Genomic DNA, 12457 nt, shown 5'->3' with positions numbered 1-12457 from the left:
CTGGAGACTGACATCAAAGGAAAGATCAATAACACTGATCTTGTCTCTTTAAAAATTTGGCATTTTGCTCATCATGAATTTTTGCACTAATTTTTTTTAAAGATTTTACTTATTTATTTGACAGAGAGAGATCACAAGTAGGCAGAGAGGCAAGCAGAGAGAGGGAGGGAAACAGGCTCCCCACTGAGCAGAGAGCCCGATGCGGGGCTCGATCCCAGGACCCTGATATCATGACCAGACCTGAAGGCAGAGGCTTAACCCACTGAGCCACCCAGGTGCCCCTAATTTTTATTTTTTGATGGCATTAAAATATCATTTCTTTTTATTGCTCAGGTTTTTGATAACTCTTTAAATTTTGCACCTGAGGCAAGTGTCTGACCGGCCTCTCTCTAGTCCCAAACTTAGAGAAAGGCAATTTTCAGACATCTCTGCTTTTTAAAAAAAATTCTCCAAACTGAGGTATCAGCTTTAATTCACTTTTATATTCCATTACAATATCTTGGGCTGTCATCAAAATAATAACCCCAAAATCTAACAGAAAAGTTTCAATGCAAAGTAGGGGTAGAGGACAAAGTAGTTATATTGGACTACTTTCTTAAATCTTTTAGTAGTAGCATATTATCTCACTCCGTATAAAGCTCATTACTAGTTACGAGTTAAACTAAAACAATGTGGATTCTTTTTAAAGAAATACTTGTTGGAGTCTGTAGAATTTATAAGTAATGTTTGGTGTATCTGCCATGCATATTTTGTAAGATATTAATGCAACACTAACATAAAAATTCATCAGACTTACAAATATCAATTTCAACCAAAGTATTCCTTTTATAATTTCAGTTCTCAAATTGGCATCCCCAGAAAATAACTAATGGAGATATAAGCATTAGGGACAAAAAACATGTTTGGCTTAATATGTGGCAACATTTCCAACCTGAGAAGACAATCGTTTGTGGAGAAAGACTGCCTGTCTTGACAAGGTATTTTGAGTGAGTAATTTCAAACAACATAATACAAAATAATTAATTCCGAATGATTTGAGATTACTTCCCCTACATTGGCATTTAAGAGATAGTGTTCATATTAGGTTTTTAGATTAGTACTCTGCTGTAATAGTCTGGTTAAGTGTGGAAATTTAACTTCCCTCTTAAGTGTTCATTATTTGCTTCTGCCGTTTTGTTATTTCTTGTAATCATGACTCCATACTCCATTTTTTCCACTGTGCTTTTGTAAAGCATTTAAAATCACTATATCAATATTAGCCTATTTCTGGACAAATTTATTTCCCTTATTATGGTCTTTAGAGAAGCTAATACACCATGTTGGCTTTTCATTTCTGGGGGTGAGTCAAAGTTCCCAAAATCAATCAATATCAACCTGTCATTAATACTGGCTTGGTCCTAATCACATACACCACTGACAGCTTTAATGACTGTGTGTACACAATGTGTTTTGGTTACTAGCTATCAGGCAGTCATCTGGGCATACAGGAGCCGCATCAGCCAAAGAGAAATTCCCCTCCTCAAAACCTAACCCCAGCTGCCTTTAGGCCACAGGGTTCTCTCCAGCTCAGTTTCACCTCAGAAGTTGCTCTAGGTTTTCAGCATCTCCACATTCCCCAAGAAAGAGTAATGTGGTTCCCTTTGTCAACATCCTTATTCAGGACAGTTCTACTTGTTCCTAGGGAACTGCAGGGAGCCTAGGCAGAAATGCAACTTTCCTGCTGGTCCCTTTCCTGCAACAAGCCAATGGGAACCATCAATGAAAACAGACAACCTCCCTCCAACTCCCAGTTCACGTAATGGTGCAGAATGGATTCCAAGTCCCCGAGAGACCCTCAGTTAGAACCAATGCCAAGTCACCACACCACCCAGAGTCCCCAGAGCAACACCACCACTCTCCTGACACAGCCTTGGGCTGCTGAAGATGAGTGTCCAAGGGTAGGCCCAAGACACCACCACAACATAATTATAGAGATGGGCTGCTGTTACGGGGAGGCACTGGCCATCAGCGGTAGAGTCCCCCACAGCTGTCCGCAACACCAGACCTCCCTGCTGCTCCTCCCATGTGCCAGGGGAGTTTTGGTCTGAGGGCCCTACACAAGCTGTTCCCCAATGAGCAAAATGCTCCTCCTCATATGGCCATATGGCTCATTCTTCCATCTCCTTCAGGGCTCCACTCTATATCCCTTCTCAGAGATGCCTTCCCTGACCACCCTCCTCGACCACAGCAATTCCCTGCCCTGTAGTCCTTCCATGATTTACTTTTCTCTGAAGCACTATCCCTACCTGATATACTGAATATTTATTTAAATTTACCCATTACACTGTGAATTCCTCAGGGGCACAGTTTTCATCTGTTTTGTTCACTGCTCTGTAATACCTAATGCCTAGAACAGCATCAGGCTCATAAAGACACTCTAGACCATGTGGTGGATGCTATTATAGAAAACAAAGCTGTGGGGCACCTGGGTGGCTCAGCCGGTTAGGCATCTGCCTTCGGCTCAGGTCATGATCCCAGGATCCTGGGATCGAGCCCCACATCAGGCTCCCTGCTCTGTGGGAAGTCTGTGTCTCCCTCTCCCTCTGCCTGCTGCTCCCCCTCCTTGTGCTCTCTCTCTGTCTGTCAAATAAATAAAATCTTAAAAAAAAAAGAAAAGAAAAGAAAAACAAAGCTGGACACTAAGGGCAGTAAAGGCGGATTTTATTCAGCATATACTGCAAAGGGGGAAAGAGACTTCAGTACAGAACTGAGCTTACCTTCCATCCAGGTAGAGGTGACTGGGTGTTTTAAAAGAAGAATGGGTGAATAAGGGAGAACGAGCAGAATATATAAGCAGAGTCAAGGAGTGGGGTAGTCAAGGAGTCAGTGTCAAGGCAATTAGGCCATCTGCACCTGCTAACTGGCACTTGTCAAAGTTAGGTTCCCATTGAGACTGGGAGACAGAGGCCCTATCCTCCCTAATGATTACAATTCAAAGGAATGGCTTTTAGGTCTTTGAGAAAGACACTCCTGATTTGTAGGAGATACATCTACATCTCAAAGGGGCAGAGAAAGGATTATGGTTGTGTTTTTCCAATAAATACTCAATGAAAGGGATGTCAAGGGCCCATAGTCAAGTGTTAGCTGGTACAAAGAGTAAATTCTTTTGGCAGCCTTGGGTTTTTTCAAACAGCAACTCAAGGGGGGGATGGGTCATCCCAGAGACATGTCTTAGGCTGCTAGAAGCCATGTTAAGCGTCAAGTGTCTTAGTGTGTGTCTGGGGTGGGGTCTGGGAGGAGTGGGCTATAAGTTGCAGTTCTTACAGACCAAGGCTGGGGTCAAGAGGGGTCCTCGAAGGAGCTTCACTAAAGTTTAGTCAAGGAGAGAGTCTTTGAGCAGGGGAGTGAGGAATGGATGGATGGGGTTTAAGGGTTGGTGGAAAAGGGATCAAGAAGATAAGATCTGAAGGCATCTGAATTCAGACAGGAAGTAGAAATCATGTCAGAGAAAAAGGGACAATCCTCCCCTCTTCTCAACAAGTCCCTTTCAAACATTCCAGCAGTGGACACAATCAGGTTGTTAATGGGGCAAGTCATCAGTGCATGTGAGTTCTCCCATCATGCACTTGTTTCCCACAGAATATTCTCCATCCTTGAGTTTGCTCCCTATTTAAAATTCGTATTAAAGACGGATCCTAAGGAGTTTACAAAAAGATCTCCTAATGGAGCTGATATTATCTGTTCCTATTAACTTTTTATTAATGAAGCTTCTTGTGGTAATTTCTTACTCTTTCCCCTTGGCAGCCTGCCTCTGAGATGTGGAAAGGCTTTAACCCACTTCCTCCCTTCCCCGCTCCCATCTCAGCTTTTCTCCACTTCCAACTCACACCCAGATCCAAAAAAAAACCCATTTGTGCAAAATCACGAGGCAAAGGTTTGGTTCTCCAGGTAACCAGCCCCCAGCCCTGGGTTACAGCACTTCTCTCTTTTTCAGCAGGTCAACTACAACATTGGCCAGAGTTTGGTTTTTGTCTTTGTGTAAGACTGTAGATGTTAAAATAAGAAAAAGCATTTTTATAAGTTAACTTAACATTCAAACATAATTGAGAGCCAGAACAGATTCTGAGTTTGCAGAGCATTACATTTATGTGATGGAAGGTAGGGGGGCGGGGAGAGTGTCGTTCCTATTTAAAAAGCATCCAAAATGCAAATATAAAATTAGGTATGACCATGCGAACACAATGCTCGTAGCCTTCCCAAGGGGCTCAGAAGAAGCCTGCATGAGGGGCCCTGAAGCTTAAGATTCATTAGCTTTCTGGTAAATCCGCCTCTACTGGGAGAAATAAAAGACTACAGTGGTTTATACCGCAGCATTAAAATCTCTAGAAAACTGCTAAGCATAACAGCATTCTATTACATCAATCCTCTAGATGCTATTCTTATCTCTCTTTCACAAACCTCCATCCCTGCCGTTCCCACTAATTTGGCAGCGGCAATTCATTATAAAAGTACATGGGCTGGGTTGGGGTTGTGCATCCTTCCCCTATTTGGGCTCCAACAATCTAGGACTGTGTCAATTATGTAATAGCCAAAACAGGGAGTTTCACAGAGTAGGAAAAGCATAGTCGTAGTTCTTACATAAGCCTTCATAAACCATCCATAAGAACTGAATATTTGGAATTACATAAGGTAGACAGAAAGCACTGAGTCAGCAGCCAGGTCTGTTACCAACCTTAAAAACAATAAAAAGCTTTTTGCACTTCATTTACTAGTCTACATTAAGTTTTTAATTAGATTTTTTATAATAAGACTTGATTATCTTTTCGTGCACACCGAAGGAATACCTTGACGCTACTTCTCAACTTCACTCTTACCTTGGAGCAAGGAAATGTCCCACCTAGGACTTCTTTACGTATTTTACATGAACTTATAGGTCCCTGATAGACAACAATGATTTCTGCAGGTTTAAAAAAAAAATCATCGAGGAAGACCTTTGGCTACAACACAAAAGCGTACATGCTATAATTCTTCGACACATCTTCTTTCCGATACCATTTTCCTCTCCCCCAATTTTCAACCACTTATTTTTTTTTTAATTTATCTTACACCCCTGTAGCCACATGCTGGGCTACAAAATGACAAATTAAAAGAGACAGTGCTATCCCATGGGTCTCAGCCCCGGCTGCACAGGAGAATCACCAAGAGAGCGAACATTACATATGCCTCAGCATCAACCCAAACCATGATATATAAGTTGAAAACAGAAAGGAATACTGAGGTGGGGGCACAAGAGGGGGGTGCCTAGACATCAGAATGTCTGATGTTTTCTATTTTTATCTTCTTCCCTAAAAAAAAAAAAAAGCCATAAATACGAGTAGAGATTTTATTGAGGGGGGGATCTTTAATAACTGAGAGCTTACAATTACTAAGTTTCCATCAGATACAAAAAGAAAACCATTCAATAGTTTGAAAGCCATGAAGGATATCTGTGGGATTTTTTTTTCATCTTTATCAATCAGTAATCAAAAATTTTCACCAAGTTTCTTAATAGCCTTTACAGAATCTATTTTACTTTTTAATGTTTGGCAATTCTGTCTAATAAGTTCAGCGAAAAGGCCCTATAATATCTTAAAGTGTACCTCGAGCTAAGACCGTGCTTCTCTTCAAGCAAAGTTTTGGTCTGAAAATACAGTTCTGACTTATCTTCAACCCTTCTCCTCAGATGCTCTGGTAATCACTTTTATAACTTTACCAATGAGCAAATATTTTTTAAAGCACTTACATAACAGAGAGTACAGGCGCCTTTGGTACCCTGCCAAGAGTACTTCTTTCCATGTTTGTATTTAAAATAGAATGGTAGTAACATCACTTGTGTGCCTGAAATTCCTTCTGTGCACAGGCTCAGAATGGAAGAAAAAAAAAAGAAAAATGGATGTAGCAAACCGCTTCACTGCTTTACCATCATAAAGCTCAGAGGAAATAACACATTCATACTAAATTAAGACGAAGACACAGAACAAATTATCCAAAGCTGGAGGTGGGGGGAAGAACTCGACTCAACGAACCTACCACCCCTGCTGAAACAGAGGATGTTTAACCTGGCAGCGGCGAAGGCGCCCCACGAGCCGCAATACCCCCGCCCGAGCAGGTGATGTGGGCAGGAAAGAAGAAGTGCTAGGAGGACAGAAAAGCCGAATAAACACTGCGCTTGCCCTGAGCCCGGCTGCAATCGCTCCCTAACTCCGTGCACCTGCCTGCCGGCGCGTTCCAGAAGACAGGCTTGGCGACCCAGCCCGACCCCCGCTGCACCGCGCGGAAGAGGATTCGCTCACCTGGGTGGGAAAGAGCCAAGAAAGATGTCCAAGGAGCCGCCCCTGCCCTAAATGGGACTCTCATTCGGGACCCGGTTCCCACACGCTTCCTCCGCCTCCTCCTCCGCCTCCTCCTCCTCCTCCAGCTCGAGTTTTCTACTGACCGACAGGTCTGGACTCCGCGGGCCGGCCACGGAGGTCCGAAAAGGGAGGGGACGCCCGACAAACTTGCCAAGAGGAGCCCGCGGAGGCGGCGCAGCCAGGGACGCCTCCGCACCTGCAGCGCGCCCGCCCGCGCCGCCCCCCGGCCGCCCACGCCCGCCGCGGCTCCCGCAGCGCCAGCTCCGCGCCCCCGCACTCACCTCGCGCAGGCACCGCCCAGGCCGCCGCCCCCGCTCTGGGCGCTCGGAGGCCACCGGCGCCCGCGGCCGGGGCCCGCAGACGGCCCGCCCGGGCGCGCCCCGGCTCGGCTGCCGCGGCTGCCGCTCCTCGGGCCGCCTCGCCCGGACAAAGACGAGCGGCGGGGCGGGCGGCGGCGAAGCCCGAGCCTCGGAGCGCGCCGCGCAAGCCGGGTGCCTCGCTCGCAAGGTGCGGTCCGCGGTGACAGCCGCCGGGCGGCGAGCGGGCCGCGCTGGAGGGCGGTGCGGGGCGGCAGAAGCGCGCACCCCCTCCCGGCCGCCCTGAGACGCACACGCCGGGGCTGGGGCACCTCCTCCCGGCCCGGCGCCCCGCCGAGCGCAGCCGCAGCGCCCTCTGCCGGCCGCCGGGCCTCCGTGCGCGCGCCGTCCCCAGGTCCAGAGCGTCCTGGCGGACCCCGGGGAAGGAAGGAGTAAAACCGAGGGGGCGGGGGCTGCAGGGCAGGGGGCTTCGAAGAACGGGATCTGCTGGTTTTCTCTTAGGACAGAAGAGGGAGGATCTGCGAATTCTGTGCAGCTGGAGGAATTTGGGGTCAGCAGTGGGAAAAACCTGGAGGGCAGTAGGAGTCCTGATTCCCAAGAAGCCCGAAGTTCATCTTTAGAAACGGCTGCAGAAAAGGCAGGCGTTTCCTTCTAGAATCAGGTTTTTCTGTGCCTGACACTGTTCCTGGGGTTCCAGAGAACTTGGCCACTCTTCTGAATAAACACACTGACGTTTCAAAGTCCCTTCCAGTACTACCTGAAATGTTCCCGTTTCCCTAAGTAGTGCACCTAGAAGCTTTGAAAAGGCAATCGAGATCGAGATCAGAGAACTTCTCCCTCTGTGGAGGGAGCGGAATAAACATTTACCACTATGAAAATGAAACGGTGATGCTGGCCTTCGTACTATTTCGGCGGTAAGAGGAGGTCTTTTACAAACTACCATGCTAAGCAGTGTTTTATACAAGTTAACTCTTAAACAAGCTGAACTGCTTGGTAAAGGGAAATCATGAACTCGCACCTTTTTTCCACAGTCCTTTGAAATCATTCTATCAGATCTCCCTTTCCCTCTGGAAGAATCTAGGACAGTTTTCATAGCTTTTCTTGTCACTGTTATGTGTTAATAAACAGATGATTCGCCGGTATTAAAAAGTCCAGTCCAACCCAAATCAAAACTTAGTCTCACTCACTTAAACCTTCCTCCTTCCTCTCCCAGCAACCACCAGCTGGGCATGACCCAAGCTGAGAAGCCTGCATTGGGAAGGGAACATCTTCTTTGTTCTACATCCTTCCAGCCAGCTCTGTGACGGCTGGTTCCACCAGGACGGCATGGTAGGAAAACCCTCCAAGTCAGCTTTTGCTCTGGTGGCCCACCTCACACAGACCTTCTATGTCTTCTAGTCACTGTGCTTGTCAGGCTGACCTAGCTAGCTAGTTTCCACCATGCCCATGCTGACCCACAGAAAACATCTGGCATTTTTTTTGCCCATCAGACTAGAAGTGCAGATCACTGCCCTGCAGTACACCCCCCTCTTTCTCTGGTGGTAAGCTCTGATGAGTCTCTTTCCATGATGATTCTAATGTATGATTCAAGCACCCATCTCTGGGTTCAGGCATGGTCCCGATCCCCAAATGAAACACAAGTTCTCCAGTTAGTTCTCCAGGAGCATACCTTTTTTTTTGCATCAAGTGGCTGAATACTTCCCCCTCGTCCCCCAACAGCAACCTATAATTCTCATTGCCAATTTTCGCCCTGGATCACTGTCCCCTTTCCTTATATTTGGGCCCAAAACAACAGAACCTATACTCAGTAAATCCTACAAGGATGGTCCAATGCCTCTATTTAAAATGTGGAACGTGCCTGCGAGGCTCAATTAAGCATCTGCCTTTAGCTCCTCATGATCTCCAGTTCCTGGGATGGAGCCCCACGTGGGACTCCCTGCTCAGTGGGGAGTCAGCTTGTCCCTCTCCTTCTGCCCCTCCCCCCATCTGTGTCGGCCACGGAGGCACGACACTCTATCTTCAGAGTAGAGCTGATAGCCTTCGGCTAGTACACCTTCTGATCTACCAGAGCGCTCACGCCAAGGTCATACAACCCGCTGCATGGCTGAACACGGTGGGAACACCAGCACCAGGCCATTTCTGTCCAATGGAAGACTGATCTAATGCGCAGCCTCTGTTCCAGAACTCCCCATCACCCTGCCAAGGCTCTCTCAGGATAGCACAACACTCTGAAGCTCCTCCCACCTAATCTTTCCCCTTTCTCTCTCTCCTGCATCTCCAGCCTTGCATGACAGTGTGAAGGCTGTCCTCACTCATATGCCAACCTCCTCCTCCCTCCTGCACAATTTTCTCAACATCTGTTTGCACTTCTACTTCTACTCCTTCTTGGTATCTGTCCCCTCAGAGGTCCCAAACTGGGACAGTTCCCAGCACTTTATTCCAGATAAGTCCCGTTTTAACATCTGGTTATGCTCACCTTGAGGAACTGTGAAGGGGCGCCTGAGTGGCTCCGTCAGTTGGGTGACTGACTCTTGGTTTCAGCTCAGGTCATGATCTCCGGGTCCTGGGATCGAGCCCTGTGTGGGGCTCCCTGCTCAGTGGAGAGTCTGCTTCTCTCCTTCTCCCCCTCCCTCTGCCCTTCCCCACCACATGTGCACGCTATCACGCTCTCTCTCTCTCAAATAAATAAATCTCTAAAAAAAAAAAAAAAAATCTGTGAGCAGAAGAATAGACAGCTCTTTTGAGGAAAAAATATCATCAGCAGATATCTTAGTATATAGGTTTTTTCTGCCCCTCCCCCAAAGAAGAACCTGATAGAAGGACTTGGATGCAGGGAGATTGTTTTGGTAAGTGAGCCAAGGAAGCAGGAGTGTCAACACTGAAACACTGAGACAGGGAAGTATGAAGAATCAATGTGAAGGTGTCTCTTCAAGGCCACTGCTATACACAACAATGCTCAATATCAATGAAATCTCCGAGAAGCTTGCACAGTTCTCTAGAAACTGTCACTCTAAAGACATGGGGCTGACCATCTACCATCTGGCTCCTGTTCTCTGTGAATTGGAACTGTTTTGGGGGCTTTAACTCTCACACATGACCAGGCACCCAGGACATGAGCAGCCGCCTTGAGGCAGAAATACAGAGTGACTCATGCAGCATCTTGGAGGTGGGACACTACCACTTTGAGTCCCAGTTCATAACTGGGGCCATCAGAACTACGGGTCAGGGTGGCCGAGGAGATGTGGGACAGGGCGTCATAAATGTCTGCTCTAGTGGGTCTCAGGAGTACTTTCCCACTCCCTTACCAGACTGGGGAGCATGTAGGTTAGACCAAAGGCAACTGCCTAGTGCAATTCCAAATTACAAAAATGCTAGTGAGAAAAGACAGAAAAAGGGTAGAGTGGTGTCTGCAAATCATGAATGATGCTTGGCCAGACACCGGTGTCTTAGTCTGTCCAGACTACTATAACAAAAATACCAGACACTGGGTAGCTTATATACAACACGCATTTCTTCCTCACAGTTCTGGAGGCTAGGGAGCTCAAGACCAAGCTGACAACAGATTGGATGTCTGGTGAGGGCCTGCTTTCTAGATAGCTGTCCTTCTGCTGTCGCTTCACAGGAAGGGAGGGTAAGGGAGCTCCCTGGAGTCTGTTTCATAAGGTCTCCCAGAATTCCTAGAAATGGAACCGTTTGAGCTTGCAAGCTGGTACACGCAGGCCCTAGCTCATCGCTCTGGATGTGGTCCAGAGTTCTACCCTCATGACCTAACCACCTCCCAAGGGCTCCACCTCCAAATACAATTATGTTGGGGGTTCGGTTTTAACACATGAATGGAGGGGAACACGACCACGGTAACCAGTCTGCCATATGACAGGACCTTATTAAGGGTCAGTGTCTATAAGAAGGAAAGGGAACCAGGATTGGACAAGGAGAGTCATCAGATTATGACTCAAGCCCAACACAGAATCCGCCAGACCCTGGGGGAGCTCTGGAGCTCCTGAGCACAAACTGGTCCATTTCTAGGAATTCTGTGAACCACTTATTACACACAGCCATTATTAGAGATTAAATTACAGGGGCGCTTGAATGGCTCAGTTGTTTAAGCCTCTGACTTAATTTCAGCTCAGGTCATGATCTCAGAGACCTGAGATCCAGCCCCGCAGTGGGCTCTGTGCTGAGCCTGGAGCCTGCTTGGGATTCTCTCTCTCCTCCTTCTGCCCCTCCCCACTCTACCCTCTCTCTCCTCTCAAAAAAAAAAAAAAAAAAAGAAAGAAAGAAAGAAAGAAAAGAAAAGGAAGAGAAGAGAAAAGAAAAGAAAAAAGAATGAAAAGAAAAGAAATGAAATTATATAAACTTACAGGAGCACCTGGGTGGCTGAGTCAGTTAAATGCCTACCTCCTGATTTGGGCTGGGATCACGAGATCACTCCCACCCCACGCTCCGTGCTCAGTGGGAAGTTGGTTTGTCCCTGTCCCTTTGCTGCCTCCCACCCCCACTCATGCTCTATCTCTAAAATAAATAAATAACTTTTAAAAAAGATAAAAAATTATCGAAACTTACAATTTTATATATACAATATTAAAAACAAAGTTAATAAGCGCTCATCACTTCCATGACTTTGCCACCTGTATACCACTCCTGAGTTTACTTACAGCTAGCCTATCTGTAGAGTGGCCACGCTGTGTGACCATGGGCTGCTGGGGATCTCTTTCCAACTTTGCATTTAGTGGAGCTTGAAATCACTGAGGGGGACAGTCACAGCACAGAAATCAGCAAACAAATCTGGGTTTCCCATGTACCCCCCAAGAAGCCAAGTGTTAACCATTGAAGAGCACGCCGCTGTATAAATGACAGGGTCAGAGCTGTCGGAGAGTAGGCTACCTGGCCGGATCTTCATGTCCCCTCCTGCATCAGTCATTGGAGAAGGTGGGCTCTTGGACCAGGGGGCTCTCTGCAGGCGCCAAGGGAGCAGGAGGCAGGCACTCATGGCAGCCCCAGTGGCTGATGCAACAGGTCCCTCACGGAAGGCGATCGGGGCCAACCACCTCTGTATCCTCCACAACTGACATAATAAGGTCAGTTAGCCAACTTTCTTATTAACTTTAAATACTTGCTTCTTCTGGAGGGCATCCATTTTGTTTCCAATGTTGTATCAATGTGCCTTTTTTTCTTAGTTCACTCTGCCCAAGGTCGGCCTCCGTTTTGTCTTTTTCAGGACACCTTTTGACTTTATTGATTCTACTGGATTTTATTTTAAAAACTGCATTAATTTCTGCTCTGATGATTATTACTTCCTCTGCTCTGTGTTCTCTGGGCTTATTCTCTTGCTCTTTTCCTAGCTTCTCAAGCTGAAAGCTTAGTTCATTGATATTTTCAGTCTTTCCTTTTTCAAACAAATTCCGCACACATTTTTCTCTGCTCTGCATTTGAGATCAAGTCATAAGTTCTTAATTTCCACTGGCATTACTTTCTTGACCCTGAATTATTGAGAAGCGTCTTTTTACTTTCCAAATATATGAAGTTTTTCTAGATATCTTTTTCTTATTCATTTCTAACTGACTTGCATTGTGGTCAGAAAACATGTTCTCTTTGATACTGCCTCTTCGGAATTGATGTAGACCTGATTTGTAACCTTTCCATAAATACTTGGTGTTCTTCAGAAAAATGCCTAGCTTCTAATTTTTAGGTTCAAGGTTCTATGTGTGTTCACTGGGTCAAGTTCTTAAATTTGGGGTCCAGATATTTTATATATTTTTCCAATATTTT

The 12457-nt window shown here is 46.4% G+C and overlaps 1 protein-coding gene across 1 annotated transcript in view; it reads right to left on the bottom strand.

Annotated features, from left to right (window-relative positions):
• Nucleotides 1-6485, bottom strand: part of MTUS2 (microtubule associated scaffold protein 2) — a 610477-nt gene extending 603992 nt beyond the window's left edge. Inside the window, exon 1 of the mRNA XM_045978371.1 lies at nucleotides 6312-6485. The gene's annotated coding sequence lies outside the window, so the exon portion shown is untranslated. The remainder of the gene's footprint in view (nucleotides 1-6311) is intronic.
• Nucleotides 6486-12457: the final 5972 nt, after the last annotated feature.

This window comes from Meles meles, chromosome 14 (assembly GCF_922984935.1).
Source record: "Meles meles chromosome 14, mMelMel3.1 paternal haplotype, whole genome shotgun sequence".
Lineage (NCBI taxonomy): Eukaryota > Metazoa > Chordata > Mammalia > Carnivora > Mustelidae > Meles > Meles meles.
This window is presented reverse-complemented; position numbering and strand designations above follow the sequence as displayed.